General features: G+C 33.2%; 1 long non-coding RNA gene across 3 annotated transcripts in view; it reads right to left on the bottom strand.

Moving 5' to 3' along the window:
* The window catches only part of LOC143244940 (uncharacterized), a 40028-nt gene extending 16555 nt beyond the window's left edge, over nt 1–23473 (bottom strand). Inside the window, exons 1-4 of one of the 3 annotated variants that reach the window (XR_013025396.1) lie at nt 22569–23473; nt 16426–16667; nt 6098–6366; nt 1433–5378 (exon numbers count right to left, since the gene is read on the bottom strand). This is a non-coding gene — a long non-coding RNA (uncharacterized LOC143244940). Of the gene's footprint in view, nt 1–1432; nt 6367–16425; nt 16668–22568 lie in introns of those variants that run through there. The other 2 variants (XR_013025397.1, XR_013025395.1) reach the window with 2 other exon arrangements.
* Between the last annotated feature and the right edge of the window lie 3852 nt (nt 23474–27325).

Here is a 27325-nt window from a genome sequence, read left to right as displayed (position 1 = left end):
ATCTAAGATTAACTGGCCTATATATCTGCTACTACGTGGTTGCTTGCATTCTTGTCTTGTCAAACATTTTTATTACATTATTATTATTTATTTCACCTAATCTAATCTTAACTAACCTTACAAAATCCCTATTTTTACATTTTAATTACCTTTAGAGTATTGAATAAAGAATAAACAGAAAAAACAAGAAATAAAGTACTTACCCAATTTTTTTTTTCTTGGTGTCAAATGTTGAGAATACTTAAGTATATTTTTACAGTAATGATAGCAATGTACGAAATATTTTGTCAATTAACTAATACAACAAAGAACATAGACTAATAACATGCAAAAGGAAGATAAGTTTCTCAAACAATTACAATATTTCTGGCTTTCTAACTATGCAACAAAGTTGTTACAAATTCATCCAAGTTACCTGTTGTGGTAACAAATGTTGTATTGTAAGAGAAACTGACACTTGTCTATTCAGATGTAACTTAATACAAAATGTCATAGGATAGATCAAACCTTAATTTTCTATTAGTTACAGGTAAAATATAATTAAATGTAAAAGACAACTATTAACAAAAGAGGATGTGACAGGTGGGTGCAGTAAGAGGGGTCTGATATTCTATGACAGCTTTGTAACCAAACAAAATTATGAAAAATTATGTTTTGTCTGAGCAATCAATATTTTACAGTGAGTAACTTTAATTTTGTACTTTATGAATGTGTGATGGATAAAACAGATGAGAAAAGATGTCTAGAAAAAGTGTCACACTCGGAGAAACTCAGTATTTTTTTAAATATTGCCCTGCAGAATTAATACCTTAAAACTTAAAATATTAAAATATGGATTATTAGTTGAAACTTTACACTCTGTTAATTCATTTAATGTAGTCATAAAAGCACAATAATAAATTTTGAACATAAGACACTAAAACTTTGTTTCATGCACAGTAAAGGATACCCAAGGCAAAAGGGTTAAATCTCAAATTCATTTTAACAAATTAGAAAACAGAAGTTTATTATCTAAAACAAACAAGTAGAAACAACAGAAATGAAACACAAGTTAAAAGTGATATTAATTTGTGATCAGTCATGGTTCAAAGTTTGTTACATGGAGAATGATTTAAAAACACATGTCAATACAATAGAATGCTAACTGAGAAAGTTAGTATTGTGCTAGAGTGGCAGAAGTAGTTAACAATGCTAGTAATAAATGACACAATATGATTGATGGAGGGTGGTCACATGATCAGCACATGTTCTGAAATGGTAAGAAAATAAAGGAGTAGAAAAGACTGGTGCACTGATAGCAAACATTTTTATAGCAATGCTTAAAGGGCAAACCAGGACTGAGATAGCTTTGGGTGACTACAAAAAAGACAGAATAGAAAAGATGTTGCAATGGTATGGAATAATTTGCCACTACTTTGACAATCACAGAAATCCAAAGGGTGACTTTTAAATTACTGAAATACAAAGTTGATAACTTACCACACAGTAAATGAATATGTGTGAGGCTAGGACTTGAAATTAATGTTAATGAACAATACAATATATAAATTCAGAATAATAAATATTTCAATGAATAAATGAATCAGGAATAAAAAGCAACAAACTTAATCACAAAATCACTAACAACAATTAGTAATAATCAGTAATAATATTCGTCATCAATATCTTGTGAACTAACTTGTGAAAGATCAATGTAAGATTTTCATTAACTTGTTAGATCACAAGATTACAAACCATGTGACTGTAATTTTCATAACGTGCAACATTTATGACATCTGTACATCACCACCAGGGAAAACTGATGCCAGTTTCATATTACATGCATGTGTACTCAAATTAATCATGATCATTTAGAAGGTGATATATTATTTTAATGCAATTAAAAATTCAGAAATAAGCTAGACAATAGAAGGAATAATAAATGAATGCTAACAAAACCGTAACCAAGTATAAAAACATAATTTATTATCTCACAGTATTGATGTAGCCTCTTTCTTGTAACTTTATTATACAAGTTACATGGTTTTAATTTTGTCACGTGACAAAGTACGTATATTTTACATTAGATGTAAGACAATTATGGTGAGGTACTCATGATGACTCAATCTTATACTTATTTTATTAATCCATATTCACAATGTTAAAACTTTAAGAAAACATAATTTTTTTATACCAAGCAATTATAGCCATATTATATTCCCTGAGTACATGTATCTTGACTGTGTAAAAGTATCTGAGAATGGTATCTGTAATAATTAATTTAAACTCGGCTAAGCCAATACAAATTTAACAGGTGATTACACACTGTTCATTAACAAGTCCCAAAATTGTTTTATAGAAACAGCTGTTTAATATACATAAAGTTTGTACAATAATAACTGCTATTCAAGTTTGATAACAGCTGATTAGCATGTGTCATTTTTGTTCAACAGGAACTGTTGTTCAGAAGTAGTACCAATTGTATGTGTAAAGTTTGTTAAACAAGAACTGATGTTTAGTATGACTTATATTTATTAAAAAAAAACTGATGCTTAACTTGGTAGTGGCTGTTTATCTTCTTAAGATTGTGCAACATGGAAAAATATTTAAACTTGGTAAAAATTGTTTAACACATCAATAGACGTTAACCACCTGTTAACAGGATTAAATGTAATGTATTTCTATATCAGTTCCTGTTGAATTGTCAGAAACATGTTAGACTCAACATAGTTCAAGAGAAACTAACATAAGAATATTAACTTGTCAATAAGTAGTAACACACACCATTATTTCTTTTACAATGATATATATATAGGTTCTTTTTCAACTCTCATTTGATTAAACACAAAAGGTGTTAATATTACTTGAAATCCATTGTTAGCTACATAACTTAAATGTTTTTGTTCTTTACGTTTAAAAAAATCTGAACATTAATGAATGATGATTTTGTTTACTAGTGTAATGTTTTTCCAATTATCTGATGTTTTGAACACTCTTATAAAGAGTATCCACCTTCTTCAAATGGCACAAAGAAAAGTCACAGGTCAGGATAGTAATTAGCCTCAGAGAGACAAGCTGACAGCACCATCATCTAATAACAGTTACAACTGATTGTAATAGCACTGATTTTCACATTGAAAAGCATGACACTCAAGATACAGCCCTCAATCCAAGATTCCTTTTGGCTTTGGGCCTGCAAAGCATGAGCATGGACCCACTAAACTTCAATGCAATTAGAAAGAGTGGAATACCCACAAAAGATATTCCAGGCCTGTTTCAGAGTCTTTCATGTCTGCTAGCAGGCAGGAAACCACCCTGGAAAACAAGTTGAGGTTCTGAGTGTATAACAAACAGCTGCTAAAATGATACAATTAGCTGTTGTCTCCATCTGATCATTAATAGCTGGAAGATTAAAAACAGCAGGACCAGTTCTGGGCCATTTTATATAGTGGCACTCAGGTGGGATGACACTGACCACACCCAGTCTCTCTCAAAATGACAGGAATATTATCACTGTCCAGTGTCACTGTAAACCTTCCAAGAAAAAAAAAGAAACAGAAAAAATGAAAAGGAACAGACAGATAGATCATTAGTAGTAAAAGACTGACTAGATGCATGAAAACAGATAAAAGAACCACCACTGATTAAGAGACAAGTTATGATCTAAGAGTTTATGCTAAATGGAACAACTCCTACCATCAATATCAACACCACCCCAAAGAAGACTGTGTCAAATCTCCCAAGACAAAAAAGAAAGGTAGCCACAGTTCTATAACAGCATCAAAGTTGACTGGTTTTAAGTTCCTCCATGATATAAATAGAGAGAATGGCCAGTGATGGTACAACACAAGAAGATATTGATAGCTACAGCCTCCAAGTGTATACTGGCACCTACAAGGGGGGTTCTTGCTGGTCAACCAGCAATGCCATCCCTCTACAAACTTATCCATCACACAACATGTTATTTCAACATAAAGAAAGCTGCCAAAAGGTGACAGTATCAGCAGGTTTTAGGAATGCTTCCTGTAAAGAAAGAGACTTAGGGTGACAGGAATCACTCAAAGCTTTAATTTCATCCAAATTAGAACAAAAACCTTGAAAATTTCACTGTATGAAATTATCCATTTTTAATTAGATGGAGGAGTATTGGGTGAAGAACTCTTCTGCTTTCAACCACATTGCTTTTTTGTAGTAGGAGGTCTCTTGACCTCCTTGTAACCTGGAGTTATTTATGCATATCTCTGTCAGTAGAAGCAGATTCAAGTGACAAAGCGTGTGAATGAATAATTGTTCTGCATCTGGTTAAGTAATGTTGTTTACAATACAAAAATGTTGTACCTCTTTCACCTACATAAGGCAAGAATGGAAAAGAGGGATAAGAAACACCATTATGCAGTGAGGATCAAGTTGACAACTGTATGTATCATAGTCTTTGCAACCACAGCAGGCACACAACAAAGAATTATGACAAGATTATAACTTTGTATGTTAACACTTTTGACACTGGAAACATCTGAGAAGGTTAGGAACATGTGACTATATTTTCTAGTAGTAGAAATATCCTCTCATGATAGAAGCATGATGATGTGGTGATGTAAATATCAAAATTAGAACACTGGTCAGTTACATAATTCTGTTCTCAAAAGTGGAAATGTGTTGTAAAGGAGAAATTCCTTTGCTAGAGAAACCAGTGAGTATCTCCAACTCTAAAATGTTTTTTAATAGCTCTCTCAACAATAACTCCTCATGAAGAGTTCAAAATAGCATGGGGTATAACCTCAATAAGAATTTTGACTTCACAAGGAGTTTGCTAAGGTGTGGCATAAATGTTTCAATCAAGATGTCTCCAGAACTTAACTTCTTGTCTGACTTGAGAGGGACAGCAAATCCTTCTAATCTGTTCTCGACAAAAACATGTGGCATTTGCCCTAAGGATTTGACAGTATAGGAAGGTAAACTTAGAAACATAGGTACAGGAATTGACTTTGATGGTGACTGTAGAACAGAGGTTTCTGTAAGTAGTCACTTACCAAATAAGGAAAAATATTCTGTGCCCTCTGACACTATCAACCCTGGAGTCTCATGATGGGACATATTACAATACCAATAAGGACACTATAACAATGCCAGGGATTCATGAGCACTGTACCCAAACACCAGCATCAGACAATGTCTACAACACCTGCTCAGAATCCCCAACTCTGGTACTCAGTTGACTCTAGACCAAAAGGACTAGGCAACTGACTCTAGAAGAGCCACACATCTAAAAGAATTCAAGGCCAAAGTGGTGTGTTGCAGTGCTCCAGATACTATTCATCAACCAGGATTCTTTCCCCTCTTCACAGGTCTCCATACTCTGCACACACATGGGCTGGTGTTCAGATCCCAAAGGAGGTAAACTAAAAATAAATAACCTTCACTAGAAGTCTCCAAACCACATAGAAGAATCCATCTTGAGAGATTTCCTATTTCAATTTCATTTTGTAACTTTGGTCAACTGATAATGCTATCATGACTGTTACTTTGTTTTTATGAACTGTATTACAATTCTAAATGTCTAATTTAATTTTTTAACTTCTTAAACCTATTACATATGTGGCATAACAAACATACCTATAATAAACTTTACAGTCATATTAAACCCTGCAAGACATTTTATTTAACTGAAATTTTCTACAGCATATTTCTAAAAGAATAAACACTAAGTATGCAAAATAATAACAGAGAAATATTAACATTGTATAAATTACTTAACAATTAATGTAGTGATTTTCAGTGTCTTTAAATTTCTAATAACTTCTAGCACAATGTTCAATATTCTATTGTATCATCCAATATCAGTTAATTTAATGCTGAGTTTTCCAGCCAAACTTAAAACTCTGAGGTAAGTTCACATTAGCATAGATCAGAGATCGCAATTTTTTTTAATGTAACTCTTAGAGAACAAAAATTATAAAAATTAATAATAATAAAATTAGTTTCAAGTACTTATTTATAAATATATACATTTTTATATTGCTCTCACAACTCAAAGCCTTCTTTTAACATAAAATATAAACAATAAATTTGCATATTCCGTGATAATTGTTACAAAATCCCTCATTGCCAGATCACTTACATGTTCCTTTTCAATCCTCAGGCTAACAATCTTCAACCTGTATCTAAGCGAGGGCAGCAGCGTGTGTTTTCTTATAGCAAAGCCACGTCGGGCTCTCTGCTGAGCCTACCGAGGGGAATCATACTCCTGATTTTGCGTTGTAAATACGAAGACATAACGCTGTACTAGCAGGGGCCAAAGAGGGCAGCAGCAGTCTCCAGTGCATATCATGGAGTCCTTCTATACCAAATGTTCCAGCATAAAGTTGGCGACTGTAAGAACTGTTAAAACTGCATAAACACATTGCATCTTTTACAAGTTTCTGATTTGATCAACATAAGAGGGATGTAATTTTTGTCTTATAACTAGCATAAACAAGTTAATGGTAATATAGAAATACTGTAAGTACATAACATTGCACTTCATGCTACAACAATCTGAATGAAAATGTAATAAACTGAAGTATGTATTCAGTCAATATAATTAAATATAGAACATCATCAACAACAACCATGTACAGTGTAAATGTTTAATATACAACTTCAATCCTTCTATGATTGTAATTTAAACGTTATGTAGTCTGTTTGCACCCTAACAGTATCTATGAAAATTAGTTGTGGAGAAAATAATTCAACCTACCCTATAAACTAACCTTTGAAGCTTCAGAACTTGATTAAAATAAAGTATAAGTAAAATTTAAAAAGTCTCGATGAAAAACAATCTTCCTAGTTATAAAGTTTAGCATATTCTGCAAATCTATAAAGAAACTACACTTCTATAATATTATATATGCAACTAATTATGGTTGTTTACTACATACTACTGGATCTTTTGACATAATTACAAAAAAATTTGAGTAATGTCAAGATAAACAAAATGAAAAAAATTCTCTCTTTTTCTAATGATTTGTAACAAGTTCCTTGTTATATATATTTGAACTGCTACGTTTCTAGTCATCAAAACACAATGCATGATAACACTACTGCTGAAGTAACTAAGTGAAAAATATGTACTAGATAGTTTCTCACAAAGAGTACACATCATATGAAAATAAGCTCCAGATTAGTTGTAAAGGCAATAAATTTAAATACAAAATACATAAGAGTACATATATCAATACACAAAATAATATGTGCACAAGAGCTTATATTAAATTCTTAAAAGATTGAATTTCTCTATGTTAGTCTATTAAGTTGTAGTGACATAATCAGCATCATTTATGAGCAACCTCAATGGTTTATGTGAAAAGTATCACTCACAACATGGTCTTCAGAAAGATCATGAGACCATGCTGTGTAAAAGAGATTACAATATACATATAAATAAAGCCAAGCAAGACCCAGATTTTAATATACTGGAAGCAAAATGTATAAATGTTTGTTGTGATTAATTTTTGTTGTACCAAGCTAACAGGATTATGGATATTCATCTCTTCAGTTATTTTCATAATGTATTTTATCTTGTTAAAGTGAAAATTTATGTTAGTATTTTCCTACACTGAAAATGTATTTCTGATAAACACCTCCTTACACAAACTAGTTTTCCCTGACTAGTACTGCTCTCTACTGGCTCAAAATTTTCAAGACATATCACTAGCCCTGCATCTCCTGCTTATGCATACTCAATGCACATGATCATGCAGCAGCTCTCTGAACCTGCACTCATTAATCACTTCAAGATCGATCAGAAGACCTACACCATATATCATTGGAAGTGGGGAGGCAGGGTAGGAAATCATAGCTTCCCATATGATATCTTACCTCCTGCCACAAAATAGCTAAAATCCCACACTGAACTGGTGAAAGTCTAATACAGAAACAGGATGCCCCTAAAGAAAGTGATCAAAAAGACCAGAAGGCATGAAATGAAAAGCAAAAACAATGCACCTCAATGGGAGATCACACCACACCTGATTCAGGTATACTCTTCACTCTTTAATGACATTACTGTGAACTTAAAAGTTTGAAACATGAAGGAATCCCAGAACATGTATAATCAATTAATGGGACTCCTGGGTGTTGAGTGACTAGGATGCAACAAACCATAGTGGTAGTTCAATCTCAAGCAACACCAGACAGTATCTGGAATGCTACATCAGATTTGCAGTAGGTAGAGGAATGCCTACCTTTTCTCCTTGAAATGGAAATTGGTAAAGAAGTTGAGCTTCCACATGAGAATCCATCATCACTTGCATGATATCCAACCCAACCAACACCAGGTTTATTTAAAACTGGCACCCAGCAGATTGCATGAAGGTGGAAAGCTCAGGCAAGATGGCATAAACCTGATAGGAACAAGCATAGCACTTTAAGTCTGCAGTACAAGGAAGATAACTGGTTGTAAACAAGTGAGAAAATATGCAGTATCCAGCTACAAACAACACAAGATCTGCCAGGAACTGACATCCAGCCAATGGTAGGAAAAGGAACCACAAAGGTGAGGTGCATCTCCAATCCAAAACCTGTTAGCTACTGGCATTCATCATTCACTCTAGAGTAAGAGGAAGGAAACAAGACAGCACACGAGAACTTACTTAGCTGTACCATTTCCAACCTCAGATCCAGCAATAGTTAGGAGAAACATCTCAGTCTGAGAGGCAAACTGCAATTATAGATGTTTGATATATACATGACATGGTGGAATGCTTCAATTAAAATCTGGTGGCATCTGGGATTGATCATCAGTTCCAAAGTAGGAAAGACATCAAGATAGAGAAAAAAAATAGAAATATAGAAAAAAATATAGCACAGTGCAACAATTAAAAGCAGATGCAATCTTAAACTGTACATCAGGTCAGTACTAGAAAGTTCCACATGCCATCAAAACATGCATAATGCCACCCCTCTCCCCTCAAATAAATGGTGTGATTCATTGCAGGAGGACAGGCCTTCATGATACAACACTTAGGAACTGGTAAGAGCTCTCATACTCCATTATAATAAAGCTTGAAAAAATGAGCATTGGGCAATGCTTAGATTCTACTCTGTCTCAGGAACATGAAGTATAATTTTGTTCCATTGGCATAATAAAGTGTTTCTTCTGTATCTAATCATTTTATTTTGTATCTACCTATTTAAAATGCATCAAATTACTCATATACATTGTAAACCTGATACAGTTACATGTAAACATGCGTGCAATCCCCTAAGTAAATGTAATTATAATAACAAATCCATCTCATGACAAAACTGTTGACAAATTGATTTTTTGGCTAGTTGTATTTTGACAACTTGTCCATTCTTCAAGTTGGCTATCCCCCAACTGCCACTGAACCAACTTATTTATATTTTTTAATCTTGTTTAAAATTGGTAAAAACAGGGTAATTTGTTTAATTTTAGTATCTTCTTCATTTGAGAAATAAGTAACAACAGTGGGATACAGATATGAAACTTTATCACTGCCTTATGAACTTTCTAAAGTTTGTACATTTAAGTATTTTGGTCGATATATGAATTAACATGCTACCCTTTTTAACTGCAGAAAGTTGACTCCCTTTTAATAGCACATGTCACATACACATTCATAAAAAAAGCCAACAAAGTGGGATGAAAATAGATTAATTAAAGCAAAACTGGAGTATGGTCCAAAAGTTTTTGCAGGAAAGTACATGCATGTTATAGCACTGTGACTCAAGAAATAACTCTTACACTTTTGATAAAAATGACTAAATATTCAATAATTTAGACAAAATGATAATGTAACTGAAAACTAGGAAATAAGGCACCACGGTTCTCCTTAGACATACTTGCATTCATTAAATAACACACAAGTAAAAAACTAAAATTCAATGAGATGTCTTACTCTGAGTTGCTGCAAAATATCTCTATCAAACTGTTGCAAGGAACTCTTTAATTCTGCACATATTAAGTTGGTCATCATAACTTCAACAGTTATTACAAACATCATAACTCTCCCTCTCTCTGGGTACAGATGAGGTTTCTTAGTACTGAGCAATTCAAATTCTTAACTCTTTAAACCCAAGTGGGTGCCACAAGAATCCACCTAAAAATCCCAATTTACCCATCAGGCAGTGACAGCATCCATTAACATTTATGTCTCTTTGTCTGAAAACTAATATAAACCATGCTATTACCCCCAAAATTACAAAAACTAAAATTTTATAAGATATGGTGATAACTAATGGAAAATCATGGAAATAATTATGTCAAAATGAGCAAAAAAAGTACAGGTTAAAAGAGTTAAAGACACACTTTACTAGTCTACTTTGTTAATCTGATTCCACAGTATCAACATTATTCTCTTAAGAAAAGTAGCAAAAGTCTTGAAAACATAAATAGGTGGTTAAACCTATTGTACAGAAAAAAGTTAAGTGGTCATAAACCTACATAATTACTTCTCCTTTCAGTGACTAAATATTTCATTGTACTCCATTCTTTTTCCTCACAGTAATTTTAACCATATCATTGTTTTCAATAATTTTTAATTGCATCTGTCAACCATTTCATTGTATTTAATTATTTTTCTTTATAATTTCTGACCATTTAATTGTACTTAGTAATTTGCCCTTACAGTTCGTAATCAAAAGGCAATAACATCTCCATAAGAAGAGAATGAGAGACAGTCATAGATAGAACCATAGACATCCCATGTATCACTGCCGTGACCCACACTAAAGATGGACTAACTGAGAGAATAAGAGAGGAAATCTGGTTCACTCTAATACAAAAACCTCCTTGAGGAATACTAACATCCACATATGGGTAGGATGATAGCTCCCAACAGCAGAAGTGGACTGCAATTTTGATGGCTCGACTTCAATGTTAATGTATATGTTATCAGGAGGTCATATCAACCAACAAGGTGATGGCTCAAATCCTATAGTTGTGTAAATGCTATCAGTGGGGCATGTCATCCAATACTGTTATGGCTCAACTTTAATGGATGTGTAAATGGTATCAGGAGGTCATATGATTAAGTAAAGTGGGAGCTTGACTTCAATATTATGTAAATGATACTAGGAGGCCACATCACCTAACAAGTTCACAGCTCAACTCCTCTAGAGGTCATATCTCATCTGCACCAGCAGAACACCACTACCATATTCTTAACTGAATGATTATAGCTATTCTTTCATGTAACCCATTCAGGAGGGCACCTTTACCTTCAACCACATCAGCAGCATGGAGCTAGAAAGCAGTAACTAAGCAGTAATACTCCACTTGAGGAAGGAGGGTCACAATATGGTGGAAAGTCCAGAGGAACATCATTACAGGAAACATCACAATGGGTGACCATGAAACCTTATTTTAAAAGAAAACAATACTGAGTTATTCACTCACGGCACAATAAGGGTGAAGTGTTGGTAGTCCAATGTCACCCAAGGCTCTATAGTTTCAGGAACTGTACCAAATATGTAATATCTTAGAAAAGGTGCCAGATGTAAAGGTCCAAGGCATGTTGAAAGGGAAACTGACCTGAGCCAAACCTGCTTACTGATCTAAAAGGCCCTAACAAAAAAGAAACTACAGATGTAATGCCAGACTAAAGTGGAAGAAAGAAGGGTAAAGGTATCTGAAGAAATTCCCACAGAATATATGGAAGAAGGTAACTGTAAAAGGTTGGTTAGAGTGAGACTTAAGTGAGAATGTAGTACAACAGTATGATGAATATTTGATATAAAGTGCCCTACAAATATGTAAAAAGAAACTTAACAACTGTTAATCTAAAAAGTAATAGTCTACCTGATATTAGGAAAGGGCAAACTAATCAGAAGTTCTCAGGGGTATAGCATGCTGACCTCACTTAATTGCAAGACAAATTGATTAACATGTGCTTAAATATTAGAGGAAGATGAACAAGAAATAAGGGAAAGGCATAAAACATCATAAGATATATACAGGCCAAATTAGGCTTAGGTTATTCATCAGGCTGTGAATGGGAAGGAATGGCAAACTCTGGATGTTGCAAAAAAAAAGGTAAAAGTTATTGTCATGCCATACAGCTTCAGCCAACTCAGGATGAGCATGGGAAATGTTTGGAGATAAAGAATGACCCATGTAATGTTTAACCTTCCAATGGATAAAAACCAAGAAATTTTCTGTTGGGATGTCTCTGAACTAAGTTTTACACATGTAATATTCAATCTCTCCACACATAAAAGCAGAAAGATCCATTGTTGGGTTTCCCACTCCTGAGGCCTAAGGAAAAAAATGTATGTTGCTGGTATGATTCATGTGAACTTAGAAATTCATTGCACGAGAAAACTTCAGGAAATGCAAATGCAGAAACACAGCTATGAGAATAAACTGATAAATATTAATATATGAATTGATGGAATCAATGAAATAACATCAAAAAGTAACCACTTCATGAAATAAAAAATATGTTGCACTAGAAAAGTAGACACATAAACGAACATCTTAAATAAAATGCTGTCAGTTGAGGAGTGATAGTTTGATAGAGGGAGCCACATGCATAACATGTGCACACTATGCTATTATTGATCCATAGATGCATGAGAAATAGATGTTGGATTCTTCCACTTCCAATATCAGAAAAAGAAAGGTTTGTGGAATGCCAAAAGAAAAAAGCTCACACTTATAGGGCAGCACTGAATAAACATAGCTTATTTTCTGAAAGGAGGTAAGTAGTGTATCAGAATTAGTTCTATGACATCATAAATTCAAACACCACATGCAGTGTGAAAAAAATTATTTATTTTTACCCCTAATACACATGGCAGTAGGACTCACTTGTACTAACACTTGCAGATAGTACCACTATCAATTCTCATAATAAAGTAATAATTAGTCATCTCTAAATACAACATAACATTTTTGTCTTTAAAAATGAATGTAGTTGAAGTTTATTTAATTAGTATCATGCAAGTGAAAGCATAAAATGAGTGACGAATATTGGATATGGTCACTAATATAGATTTTGTACATCATGGAATTTCAACCATTGACTCTCTTGCCATGGACTTGGTGAAATTAACCCTTTCATGATGGATCATGGGTCAAAGGTCATGTCATCGCATTTGTTGACTTGCATTCAAACTTTTATTAAACTATTTTCTTGTGAATTTACGTAAATAAGTTTGGAATCAAACTGTAAATTATAATTTAAAATTTAATGTTATATACGAGTTAATTTCTTAATTTAAAAGTAAAATTAAAATAGCACACCTAAATACAGATTTTAGGAAATAATGTGGTATGATGAATGCAGCAGTGTTTAAAATAAGATGTTTGTTATATCAAAATAATAAGTCTATAGTATTGTATGAATTAGGAACTCAAATTACTAGTATTAACAAGCTAGAATATAAGATAAGAACTTTGTACCTTTTTATTTGGCTGAGATATGGCTTGAGTATTGAATTAAACATGGTGGCCCCATTATTTTCATTTTTGAAATGTTCCCTCATGTACTCTTACTATTATATATCACATGTGAATAACCAATCATCAGCTTAGAATGTCTCCTTAGAGATTCTATCAGCCATTTTAATCTGTGAAAAGGCTACCACATTCTTAGTACATCTTAGTCACTAAGCTTAATAACTTTTATAATATCAGTATAGTTATTTATGATTTCTGGTCATTCAACTGTATATATAAAACAGAAGAATCATTTTTGATATCCTCCATGTTAAAAAATTCAAAAGGATCAGCAACCTACATCCAGTAGCAACCAAGTTCAAAGGTCATAGCAAGAAGAGATAATTCTTTGCTTTGCTTCTAAATTTATTGTTCTATATTTTAAGAAAAGAAGTTCAATAATTTATTTCTAAATAGTAATAGTCTATATACACATATAATAACTAAAATGTGACTGTATATTACAAAATACTAGTCTACTAAAATGCAGCCAAGACAGGGAAGACAATAGATCAGTTTCATATTACTGCATTCAAACCATGAGTGCACATGCACCCCATCAGTGCAAGTCATGTAATGTTAGCTAAGCATGATTTGAAGGTCAGTATAATGAAAAATAATATATACACACACACATATATATATACATAAAAATATATAGCATTATGAGGCTTAAGCTACATACACTAAACATTTGCATTGTCATGCTATAATATTTAGTCATTCTGACTTGAAAAAAAAGCATAATTTATACTTATTTCCTAATCTTTTATAATGGTTACAAGGTTGGTCAAGTGACAAATCTCACATAATTATAGTATGAAAAATAACATAAAATATAAAGTCTTACTAATAAGAAATGTTTGAATGTATTTAAGAGGTTTTAGAGATAACATGTATAACATTTGAGACTTTTGGAATGAAGAATAGTTTTCTTAATCATAACATGAAATATTTTGCACTCAGACTAGTAAAGAAACACTGTTTTCACAAATAAAGTTTAGTAAAAATATTTCATAAATATTTTCATAAACATAAAACAATCTATCAGTGTGAAGGTGGGGTATGATTTTCTCTTTTGTAGCACTGCAACTAAATAAAATTGAAGGCTATAAAATTATTCTGTGTCTGAACAATGATAGCATTATGACAAGCAATTTATTTAAAATTTATTACTTCTTGGAAGGGTGGTATATAATTTAGAGAAAAGGGATGTATAGAGAAAAAATGTCACAATTCTCATACTAGAGGAAGTTCATGATCTCTTTTAGTACTGCCTTATAAAGAACTTAAACCTCATGTGCTATTATATTAAGATTTGGATTATTATCTATGTTTCTATGATAAAGTTATTCATATACTATAACGAGAAAGTAATTAAATTAAATTTAAAATGTAATGCATTAAAACCTCATGACATGCACAGAAAAAAATTGAACAAGAGTAGAACTATACACATAACAATAAAGATTTAAAGGTCTTTTTAAAGGTCAGTTATTTCAGAAAATAGTAATATTTTATGACACAAATAAATTCTGATATCTGACTTTGGGTCTGACTATTCAAAAAACTATACCTGATGGCCAAACTTACCTAACATCTTGAAACAAAGATCTCAAGTAGTGAAAATTACAAAGAAAAAAACAATTACTTGATATTAATATCCAAAGCAAAAACAAAAACTCTTCAGAAATTTTTGTAGCAATCTTTGCCATTCTTTTCAGGAATTTATGAACCTTGTATCCTAAGTTGCAATTGGACAAAGGGTAAGTTATGTATGGCTGCAGTAACTATAGATTCAAAATGATTTTCTACGGAATTACTAACTTGATAATAGAAAAAAAACAATATCTTATTTATACAAAGTAAAATTCTTTACCAAAAGACAAATAATCACAGTAAGATATCTTGTGCTGAATTTAAAATATACGTTTCTGTAACTGAATACTTTTCTATCTAGCTCTGAAATACACTGAGCAATTTTACTTGACTTTGAAGTTAGTCTTGCATAAATCTTTGATAATCTAAAACAAGTCATTTTCTTCTTTTTGAAGCTCACACAAGTCTGAAATAACAACATTTGCAGAATATAAAATACTGAGGGAAAAGAAAACACAAGTGCACAAAACCCCTTTAATGGTCTCTCAACTACAGAATTAAAACAATTTCAAGAAGTTTTGTCATTCTAAAGCTATGTAAAATAATCCCCAGACACATTTGTAGAAATGTATCCTATATTAATTTATAATATGTGTTTGTGAACTTGTTCATTTGTCCACAAACTTCTCCTACAGTTCTGAAGACAGCAAGACAAAATGTTTGACTGAAATTCAGGATGACTCGAGTCAGGTGCTTTTCTATATAGCATAGTCCCCACCCTCCATCACTAAGAGGAGGTAAAATGTACCACAAGGTTAAATAGGAATAGATTTTTAAGGGGTTTTGAACCTAAATCTGGCAGTGAATTTTGCATTTCTAGTCCTCTTATTGATTTATATGACCCTCCCAAGTTAGAAAGGCTAAATGTGGGGCATGTGCTCAAGAATCATGGGTAGGTGTCTAAGCAATATTTCTTAATGAGTATAATACCCTCTTCAAATAGGATATAAATATATCTAGAGATAATGGAAGAATTTCTAGTATACTGGGGTCTCTGCGGATCATGAGAGAGCTTTATAGCCCAACAGAACAGACCAGATAGTTTATACTTGTTCTAACAACTAAGTTATGGGTCTGTTAAATTTCATGAATTATTCCTATGTATAATCCATTAAAATGTAATTATTTTCGCAGTTACTTCACTTTAAATTAAATGTACAGAAACAAATTCAAACTGCTTAAACTACAAAAGGACTGTAATCACTAGTTAAGTGAAGTTAACATATTATTGTTCTGATAACTTGAACAGCTGAAACTTCAGTATATTTATTGCAATTAAATATTTTATATAATTCAAACTTATAAGTACATTGAAATGGTACAGATAATTTTGAAACTGATCTTACATTAGGAAAATTCAACAGGAACTATTCAGCTGGAGAATTGAAATTTACTCATGTCATTACATCCTTGCATAGTTAAGGCTATCTCAGTCAGACCCAGCGTATAGTTATCACTTGAAAGGATACAAAAACATCTATGTACAATGAGTTGCAGTGATAACCAACAAGACAGCTGCTTCTTGAACACTAATTGAAACTTTTCCCAATTTGCTCTGAGGTTCATCTTCTACAATTTTCACAATTTACTGAAAAAAAAATTATGACTATCAAAATATGGAAATTTGATTTTCAATAAAAATGAGACAAACCTGGCACTTATTTCAATTTTATTCAGGAAATATAAATAATACGTCAGCAACTCACTAGTTGAAAAAGTTCTATTCCACCCTACTTATATAAAAACAATACTAGTATTGTTACACACCATTTAATAATAAAACATTGAGTGCAAGTTAAAATCAAGAAATAAAGCTGGTAGGCCAATCATAAATATGAAAATGAAATACCTATTGTTTTAACTCCAAAATATATAGAAAAAGAGACTTGTATGTAAAAAAGAACAACAATTTACAGTATGTTAAGAAGAAGGTCAAGATAGGTAACTATATTTTTGCTAACAATATTCTTGGTTGTAATTAATTTATGTATATTTTGTTTCTATATAAATTAAAAATTCTTTTATTTATTTGTATTGCTTGAATATAATACATTTCATAATAATATTCAGTACTTAAGGATTTGATTTACATTTGAACCACTAGAGTATTTTACCACTGCTAATGTAAATTCTAAACAAAAAAACTTATCTGTCTTCTCATACACAAAAGTTTCCATGATTTGTAAACAAACACAATTAACTCAAGTGTATGGAATTGGTCCATTTGACTGACCCCATATTGAAAAAGGAATATTTACTAAAATTCCAAACCTATCAGAAGTATCTACAAGAAACATACCAAGCTTTCAGTAAAACATACAAGTCTGTTATACACAAAAAATTCAAATAAGTTATAAAGATATGTCTGCAAGTTGATAACATCTGTTTGACTCAGACTAACATATCAAAGTCCAAGGCAATACTCATTTGAACAATAAGGTTTATTTTTCCATATTGAAATGCATACCTAAAGTTTTGGTAAATACTACCATATAGATTGTACCTGTTACTTACTTTCCTTTATCATGAAATGTTTTTAAATCAGTAACAAAGGATAAAATAAATACAGAAATCCACTCACTGAGGAATATACAACTCAACACTGTAACAATAATGTAAAAGAGAAAAATAGAATTACAAAGTTTGACTGTTAAACTTATTCTAATCATATATACCAAAAGTGGAAAGTTATAAAAAAATATCATTTGTACTGAGAAAATTAAATGTCAGTAGGAAGTTAGTGTGGAAAACAAATTAAGCCTGTATTTTATCTACCAAGTTTTGGTGATAAAAGAAGTCCATTGCTCATTCAACATGATACTTCCTTTCTTATTTATACTTCATTATTGTTTTTCTTAAAGGGTGTGAGTCATAATCCAGTTGTGATGCAAATGTATTTGGTTTTATGATCAAGGTAGAACAAATTAGAAGTACGTTAAATCGATATATTTAGTAAAGTTTCTCACTATTCAAAATTATGACATAAAGTAATACTGTAGTCTGACTTAACAATACAGTATAGATATGATGCACAAAGATCTTCGAGAACCAGGACAATTTTTGTCATATTTTATGTAAATGTGACTTTCTTGAAATTATGGTTTCCCAAAAAAAAAAAAAATTGGCCGTGTTTGATGACGGACATATTTTTGTATTTGTCAATGGCCGGATGTGATTAATGTTACGTGGCGGAGGTATGAGGCCCCCTAAAGTTGTTACAACATTGTTATGTTCAAGAGCTCTGTAATGATAGAATTACTTATGCAATCCCGTGATCAGACCTTCTAAATATCATTTATTATGAAGTAAAAATTTGAGGCTTTAGAGAATATGGATACATGTCATTCACCATGTGAAATGTACCTGTGATGACATGTTTTTTAGTGTTCATGGTCAAAATGTTGTGGAACTAACTACTTACTTGTAACCCATTGTAAAAATATACAATTAGTACAGTCCTCATGGCCGAAAATATGTTTTTGTTTTACATATATAAAACCTCGGTGGGCTGAGCAGATAGCCCTTTGTGGCTTTGCTATACGAAAAAACACACATATATAAAAAAATTAATTACAAACGGTTTCGAAAGTGTAGATTATTATGCCATCATTTAATGACAAACTACACTTTTTTTTTTTCAAAAGGCACTAAATATGTAATTTCGGTGAAGAAGAGCAAGGAATAGTGAATAACGAAGAGAACTAATCTATTATATTGGTACCCTGGTCTGTTAAAGTAGGTTTACGGAAAATCCTAAAGTCGATCCTCAAAATGAAGAGAACGTAGACAGCTCATTATGGAGCTCTGTGTTTAAGAAACAGCAACAATACCAGTCGATTTGCTATTTATCCGCATGAAGTTAGTTTTGTCGAATGCCAAGCTCATCATTACTGTTTAGAATTAGGCCTATAAGTCTTTTGTCTTTCTACACTGAAATTACATATTTAATTGACGAGGGAAAATGTCATAATTAATTCATTGTCACTGAATAATTAATGGTGACGATATAGTTCCTTGTAAAATATCTAAAGTATTTTACTTCAGTAAAGGAATTCACCAAACCCTACAAATTATCATTCCACATTACAATAGGACGACTTTTCGAGTAAGAAACATTCTTTGATTTGCTTTGTTATCACTCCTAAAAGTCTTGAACCAGAAATATTTCATTTGATTAACAGTTTTATGTACGTTGTTATATTTATTTTGCTACATCACAAATACATTGACTGATATTTTATCGTGCTCTTAAGTACTGATTTTTAGTTTCAATCTTATTTTATCTTTATTTTTAATTATAGTACGATATTTATATTTAGTATTCTTATACTAATTTAATTATCTTCAGTGTTTGGATTTGTGTTATTAATATTGTTGTACTCGTATTTTGTATAACAGCAAATGATACTGGCTGTGAACAATGCGCTGTAATTCACAAAGAAATGTGAAAAGACTGAACAGAACATACCACACTGCAGCACTGACGAAGCATGCTGGTGCAACAATGCTCCAAACATTATAATAGAAGATCTTTTTTCCTGAAAAGTAACCATTCCAGGTAACATAATGATTGTCTAGGAACTAATCATTTTAAGAAATATGGATGAAAAGTTCATTCATTTCTAGTCTGCTTCTTGACCTACCTTTTAGTGCTTTCATATTTTTCATTTACCTTATTTTTTTATAGTCCTCTCTACGTCAGACTCAGTGGACAACACTTTCTAACAACTGATGTTGTCATAACAGCAGTACGCTGTTAAACTCGTAACAAGAAAACTGCATTTTATTGAACAATGAACTAAATTTGTTTTTTTGTTTGCTTTTGAAATTCGAGCAAAGCTCGAGGGCTATCTGTGCTAGCCGTCCTTAATTTAGCAGTATAAGACTAAAGGAAAGGCAGCTAATCATAACCACCCACCGCCAACTCTTGGGTTACTCTTTCACCAACGAATAGTGGGATTGACCGTACATTATGACGCCCCCACGGCTGAAAGAGCGAGCATGTTTGGCGCGACGGGGATTCAAACCCGCGACCCTCAGATTACGAGTCGAGTGCCTTAATCACCTAGCCATGCCGGGCCTCAGGTTGTGTGAATGTGTGTTTTTATGCTCTGCTGTAGCTGAAATTAGTGGTTACCAAACTAATCATTTTACTAGGCAACGTACCCAACTGTTCTGTTATTGGAAAATAATCATGTCTTGAGTTCTATTCCTTCAAGCGTTAAACTTGGCTGTAATTGTTAATTTTTTTATATCTTATGCATACCTCATGTTCTGAAAAAACTGATCATCTGTAATACATATTGGGTTTATTTTTTGTGTATACGATATAAATACTTCCACATTCAAAATCACGCGCTTGCGACACGTAACTAGACCGCCATGAGAAACGGAATTTGTTATGCTATCATGACATGTAACGAAGCAGAAAGCACGTAGGCAGAGACAAAAATGGCACAACAATGCACGCATATAGTTTTAGAGTGAACCACAAGACGTAATAATATGTTATCAAGTTTATAGTAACAAAAATGAAAATCTTAAAATGAATGTAATATATCTCACATAGCACTAATTCTACAGTCATCAGTACTGAGAAGTTTTCATCACAATTACATTCCATGTTCGCTTTCTAAGTAAAACAACCTTCTGCTATTTTAATCTTATCAACTGTATAATTTTCTATTACATAGACTCTATATGCAGATGGTCTACCTTGATGTGTAAAATGTGTAATTTGATTGATTGTTTGGAATTAAGCACAAAGCCACACAGTGGGCTATCTGTGCTCTGCCCACCACGATTATCGAAACTATTCTTAAGATAATCCGCAGGTGTCAATCCGCAGACTTCCGCTGTGCCATTGAGAGTCTTGTATAAATTTACATAGATGGACTGCGTTACTATACCTCCATTAGATTGCATACAGAACTGAACTTGTCTCAAATTATATTTATACTTTTCATTTATATATTTGTATTTATTACGTAGGTTTGGCATAGTTAGGTGGTGAGGGAGATCGATTCGCAATCTGCCGGACATTGGTTTGATCCCCGCCCACCAAACATCTTCGCCCTTTCAGCTGTGAGGGCGTTATGTTGGCCCTATTGGATGTATGTATTGTAAGTTGGGGGGGGGGGTGTTTCCCAGTTCTCCCTCTTCGTACGCCTATGTGCAAAATAAATTAGATTAATTTTAATAACAGCAGAACAGTGTTGGAATTCCACTGTAGTTCTTGAAACTACTTCATCGCTGATCGTACTGAGTTTCGTTACCACTACTATTAGACGCTAATTAGGTCAGTCTATGACCACTCACACTTACCATATTTTACATAGGCTCTCCACTGTATATGAAATCTTAATAACAATTTTAAAAAGACTAAATACGCAAACGTCCAATGTAATTACACTGGGGACTTTGAAGACGTACTGTAATTCCACTGCTTCAATCATTTTTCTCATGAAAACAATTGCTCATTTCACGATGGTGTAACTGGCGGTTTGTGAACTTTCAGCTTGTAAGTTTTTGCCAGCTCAAATCTTTGCTCATTACACTCTAAACAATAGGAAAATATTCACCATTTTCATCGCAATACTTTTGTTTTTCGTTTTTGTTTCTTCTTTTTAGCTTCTAAGAGTTCTCTTTAGAAATTACAGTAGGTGATAATGTTACTCAGAACAGATTAGAGCCCTTTACTGTCCTGAACTGTCTGATAATAAAGTATATTCTGCTTCCTTGTAAAACACTGACACCCCTGTTAAAATATTATCTTTATCTCTACTTCATTATTAACTACGATATAAGAATATATTTCTTTTAAAACGTTTGTAGGTCTTCAGTTATAAAGTGCTAAGCATGCAGCTTAATGTACCACAACTTGCATGTGGAATTACTCGACACTACACTTTATCTTCTGTATTTTAAGAATGTGTTATTCAAATCGGTAGATATTATGAACATATTCTTAAACAATAAACAAGAAAGTCAGAGCAAAATTAACAAGAAACGCTAACAATAAAACTAACAAAGAAAAGTGATAATAAAACTTAAAGGTAACTGATAAGGAGGAACTAAACGAAAAAACAATCAAACCTCTATTGAAAAACAAGAACAAACCAGAGATATTAACGAACAGAATTATAACAAAAGAGTATGCCTAACTAGTAGAAACAGGCCAAGTGCCAATTACCTAAACTTCGTATTAAGCTCATAGTATAAGTTGCTACACTCTCTATACAAGAAGTGGATAATGTGAAATTACAAAAATAATATAATTTGTTAATGATAGTGAAAACAAGTTATAAGTGATTTCAGAATTAGCTTCACATTGGTACAGCGGTATGACTAAATGTTATGTTATAAAATATTTACATTCTAGTATTATAATCGAAGACATAAAATCAAAACTTACAGAAAAAGAAATATACTACATAAAGGTTGAATGCATATTTTCAAACAGAACACAGAAACTTACAAATTTACTTACCATACATGTGCGTGAAATACAAGACATTCAGAGCTTAATATCAGATCATTCTCTGGTATCACGAATATGGAGATGTGGAAACTGCATGTAAAGCTCTTTCATGCTGTGTAAGGTATGGGGGAGAACACAGAAATATCAGACTGTCCTTGAGAGACCATCAAACCATACTGCTGTAACTACTAATAGCAATGCACTGAGGCCTGGCATGGCCAGGTGGGTTAAGACGTTCGACTCGTAATCTGAGGGTCGTGAATTCAAATCCCGGTCGCACCAAACATTCTCGCCATTTCAGCCGTGGGGGCGTTAAAAAGTTACGGTCAATCTCACTGTTCGTTGGTAAAAGAGTAGCCCAAGAGTTGGCGGTGGGTGGTGATGACTAGCTGTCTTCCCTCTAGTCTTACACTGCAAAATTAAGGACGTCTAGCGCAGATAGCCCTCGAGTATCTTTGCGCGAAATTGAACAAACAAACAATGCACAGCAAAATACAAATAATGCCAAAAGCACAAGAATACTAAAACATACATAAATAGCATACTAAATAACACAAACACACAAGACACACACGTACAAAAAAGGAAATGAGCAGAACACCAATGAAATCAAGATAACATTTTGACGTTTCAACTGTGATTTACCATCCATTATTCTCCGAAAGTAGCCTGAACTCTAATTTTTGTCTTTGTCCTGATGCTTTTAGACAGTACTGTACACATTGATTTATGCTTGTAATTATAATTTGCTCAAAATCAGTTAAAGATAAATTAAATAGACAAACATGGGTTACATGGGTGTTTTTAGCTTCTATCATAGTTAATGTGTTTGTGTGTTGTTATTTTTAACAGTTTAAATATGGCTTAACGAGTGTCCTCAGTTAAAACATTCGTCTATAAAGTTTATGTTGATGACATATTTGTGGTGTTCAAAGCCTAAGAACAGACATTTGTCGAATATTTAAACAGTCAACATTGTTTGTTTTTATTTTGTTTATCAGTTAAGGATGATGTTTGTGTTTTTCAACTATCTTATGTGATTATGAATTCCGTTGCTCAATGTATGAAGACGCTTTTATCGACCGGTTTCATAATAAAAAAACAACAACTGAGGGAACGTATAAAAATTGCAACAAGACGTCTAAATGCTTGTTTGTTTTTGAATTTCGCACAAAGCTACTCGAGGGCTATCTGTGCTAGCCGTTCCTAATTTAGCGGTGTAAGAGTAGAGGGAAGGCAGCTAGTCATCACTACCCACTGCCAACTCTTGGGCTACTCTTTCACCAACGAATAGTGGGATTTACCGTAACATTATAACGCTCCCACGGATGAAAGGGTGAGCATGATTGGCGCAACGGGGATACGAACCCGCGATCCTCAGATTACGAGTCGCACGCCTTAACACGCTTGGCCAGGTCTAAATGCAATTCACGTATTGTTCAATGTGCTGATTACAATGTGTTGGTGTCTGAAGCATGTTCAAGATTATTACATCCGCATAGAACGAGAAATTGATTAGAGTAGAGAACTCTTCTAAACACAAGAAACCAGCTTTAAATAGCAAGTAAAATGATTCGGAACTTTTAAATTATTATTAATTTAAGGTGTTTTAAACTTTCGGCTTTTCACACTTATATTGTTATTTTTCTTATTTCCTAAGGTTGAGAATTCGATTAGCACAATTTTTACTTTAGAAATAAGGGCAGATACGTTGGAGATATAAATAAAACTCTCCCTCTATTTCTTCACAGTCAACCACAAGCGCTTCTTGAAGTGTTAAACTTTGTAAAAAAATATCGTGTTTGTTTACAATCTGTGACCAGCGTCTTTCTTTTCTCTAAAGACTCAGTCAAAGGCAGAGAAAGTCTAGGCACTAGTTTTCAAACTCGCACCATCCGAATGAAGAAATATCATAAGAACAACAAAACAAAAACTTTAGGCACTCTTTTACGCTTTTCATTGGGTTCCTTCACTTTTTTTTCTCGCAATGAGACAGATGAACCGAATCGAGTTGAGTCCATCAGAAAGGCCCATTTGGTTTAAAAAACAACAACAGAAAAACTTGTTTCCTGTGAAAGTCTTAGTTAATGCTAAAAAACACGGAAGTAAACCATGGTCACAAACTACCTGTTCATTTACCAACAAACTGAATACGTATAAACAATTTATACACTCATCACAACAAGCAGTGAACTGAAATGAGGCCGTTTGAAAAGAGTGTGCGCGTGTTTTCATATAGCAAAGCCACATCTGGGTATCTGCTTTATCAGTAACCCAACTATTTAAAAAGTTTAAGTGCTGGAAGCTGGCGAAGTGCTAGAAACCAAAGAGGCTAAAATTTGTGACAAAAATTAAAGGATTTGATACGACATATGCAATAAATTCAGGGGTTCGGTTTCCCTTGGTGTACTCAGCAGATAGCCTGATATGACTTTGCTATAAGGAAACACACACAAACAAACTACAGTTATAAGTTTCTTCGTTGAACCATATATTAGGTCTACATTAAGCTTATCATATTTGGTATTGTAGGCTTCTCTTTCTCATTTTTTAAAATAAATATTATTCACGAGGTAGATTAAATAAAATCAGATAACTTCAAGTTAGAAATTTGGAAAGAACAAAGATACACGATTTCTCTTTTATTTGTTTTTTTTTGTTTTGAATTTCGCGCAAAGCTACTCGAGGGCTATCTGCGCTTGCCTTTTCTAATTTAGCAGTGTAAGACTAAAGGAAAGGCAGCTATTCATCACCACCCACCGCCAACTCTTGGGTTACTCTTTTACCAACGAAAAATGGGATTGACCGTCACATTATAACGTCCCCACGGCTGAAAGGGTGAGCATGTTTGGTGTGACAGGGATTCAAACCCGCGACCCTCAGATTACGAGTCGAGTGCCTTAATCACCTGGCCATGCCGGGCCTCAGGTTGTGTGAATGTGTGTTTTTATGCTCTGCTGTAGCTGAAATTAGTGGTTACCAAACTAATCATTTTACTAGGCAACGTACCCAACTGTTCTGTTATTCGGAAATAATCATGTCTTGAGTTCTATTTCTTCAAGCGTTAAACTTGGCTGTAATTGTTAATTTTTTTATATCTTATGCATACCTCATGTTCTGAAAAACTGATCATCTATAATACATGTTGGGTTTATTTTTTGTGTATACGATATAAATACTTCCACATTCAAATTCACGCGCTTGCGACACGTAACTAGACCGCCATGAGAAACGGAATTTGTTATGCTGTCATGACATTTAACGAAGCAGAAAGCACGTAGGCAGAGACAAAAATGGCACAACAATGCACGCATATAGTTTTAGAGTGAACCACAAGACGTAATAATATGTTATCAAGTTTACAGTAACAAAAATGAAAATCTTAAAATGAATGTAATATATCTTACATAGCACTAATTCTGCAGTCATCAGTACTGAGAAGTTTTCATCACAATTACATTCCATGTTCGCTTTCTAAGTAAAACAACCTTCTGCTATTTTAATCTTATCAACTGTATAATTTTTTATTACATAGACTCTATATGCAGATGGTCTACCTTGATGTGTAAAATGTGTAATTTGATTGATTGTTTGGAATTAAGCACAAAGCCACACAGTGGGCTATCTGTGCTCTGCCCACCACGATTATCGAAACTATTCTTAAGATAATCCGCAGGTGTCAATCCGCAGACTTCCGCTGTGCCATTGAGAGTCTTGTATAAATTTACATAGATGGACTGCGTTACTATACCTCCATTAGATTGCATACAGAACTGAACTTGTCTCAAATTATATTTATACTTTTCATTTATATATTTGTATTTATTACGTAGGTTTGGCATAGTTAGGTGGTGGGGGAGATCGATTCGCAATCTGCCGGTCATTGGTTTGAATCCCCGCCCACCAAACATCTTCGCCCTTTCAGCTGTGAGGGCGTTATGTTGGCCCTATTGGATGTATGTATTGTAAGTTGGGGGGCTGTTTCCCAGTTCTCCCTCTTCGTACGCCTATGTGCAAAATAAATGAGATTAATTTTAATAACAGCAGATCAGTGTTGGAATTCCACTGTTGTTCTTGAAACTACTTCATCGCTGATCGTACTGAGTTTCGTTACCACTACTATTAGGCGCTAATTAGGTCAGTCTATGACCACTCACACTTACCATATTTTACATAGGCTCTCCACTGTATATGAAATCTTAACAACAATTTTAAAAAGACTAAATACGCAAACGTCCAATGTAATTACACTGGGGACTTTGAAGACGTACTGTAATTCCACTGCTTCAATCATTTTCTCATGAAAACAATTGCTCATTTCACGATGGTGTAACTGGCGGTTTGTGAACTTTCAGCTTGTAAGTTTTTGCCAGCTCAAATCTTTGCTCATTACACTCTAAACAATAGGAAAATATTCACCATTTTCATCGCAATACTTTTGTTTTTCGTTTTTGTTTCTTCTTTTTAGCTTCTAAGAGTTTTCTTTAGAAATTACAGTAGGTGATAATGTTACTCAGAACAGATTAGAGCCCTTTACTGTCCTGAACTGTCTGACAATAAAGTATATTCTGCTTCCTTGTAAAACACTGACACCCCTGTTAAAATATTATCTTTATCTCTACTTCATTATTAACTACGATATAAGAATATTTTTCTTTTAAAACGTTTGTAGGTCTTCAGTTATAAAGTGCTAAGCATGCAGCTTAATGTACCACAACTTGCATGTGGAATTACTCGACACTACACTTTAACTTCTGTATTTTAAG

The sequence above is a fragment of the Tachypleus tridentatus genome, chromosome 2, assembly GCF_004210375.1.
Source record: "Tachypleus tridentatus isolate NWPU-2018 chromosome 2, ASM421037v1, whole genome shotgun sequence".
In the NCBI taxonomy this organism is placed as follows: domain Eukaryota; kingdom Metazoa; phylum Arthropoda; class Merostomata; order Xiphosura; family Limulidae; genus Tachypleus; species Tachypleus tridentatus.
This window is presented reverse-complemented; position numbering and strand designations above follow the sequence as displayed.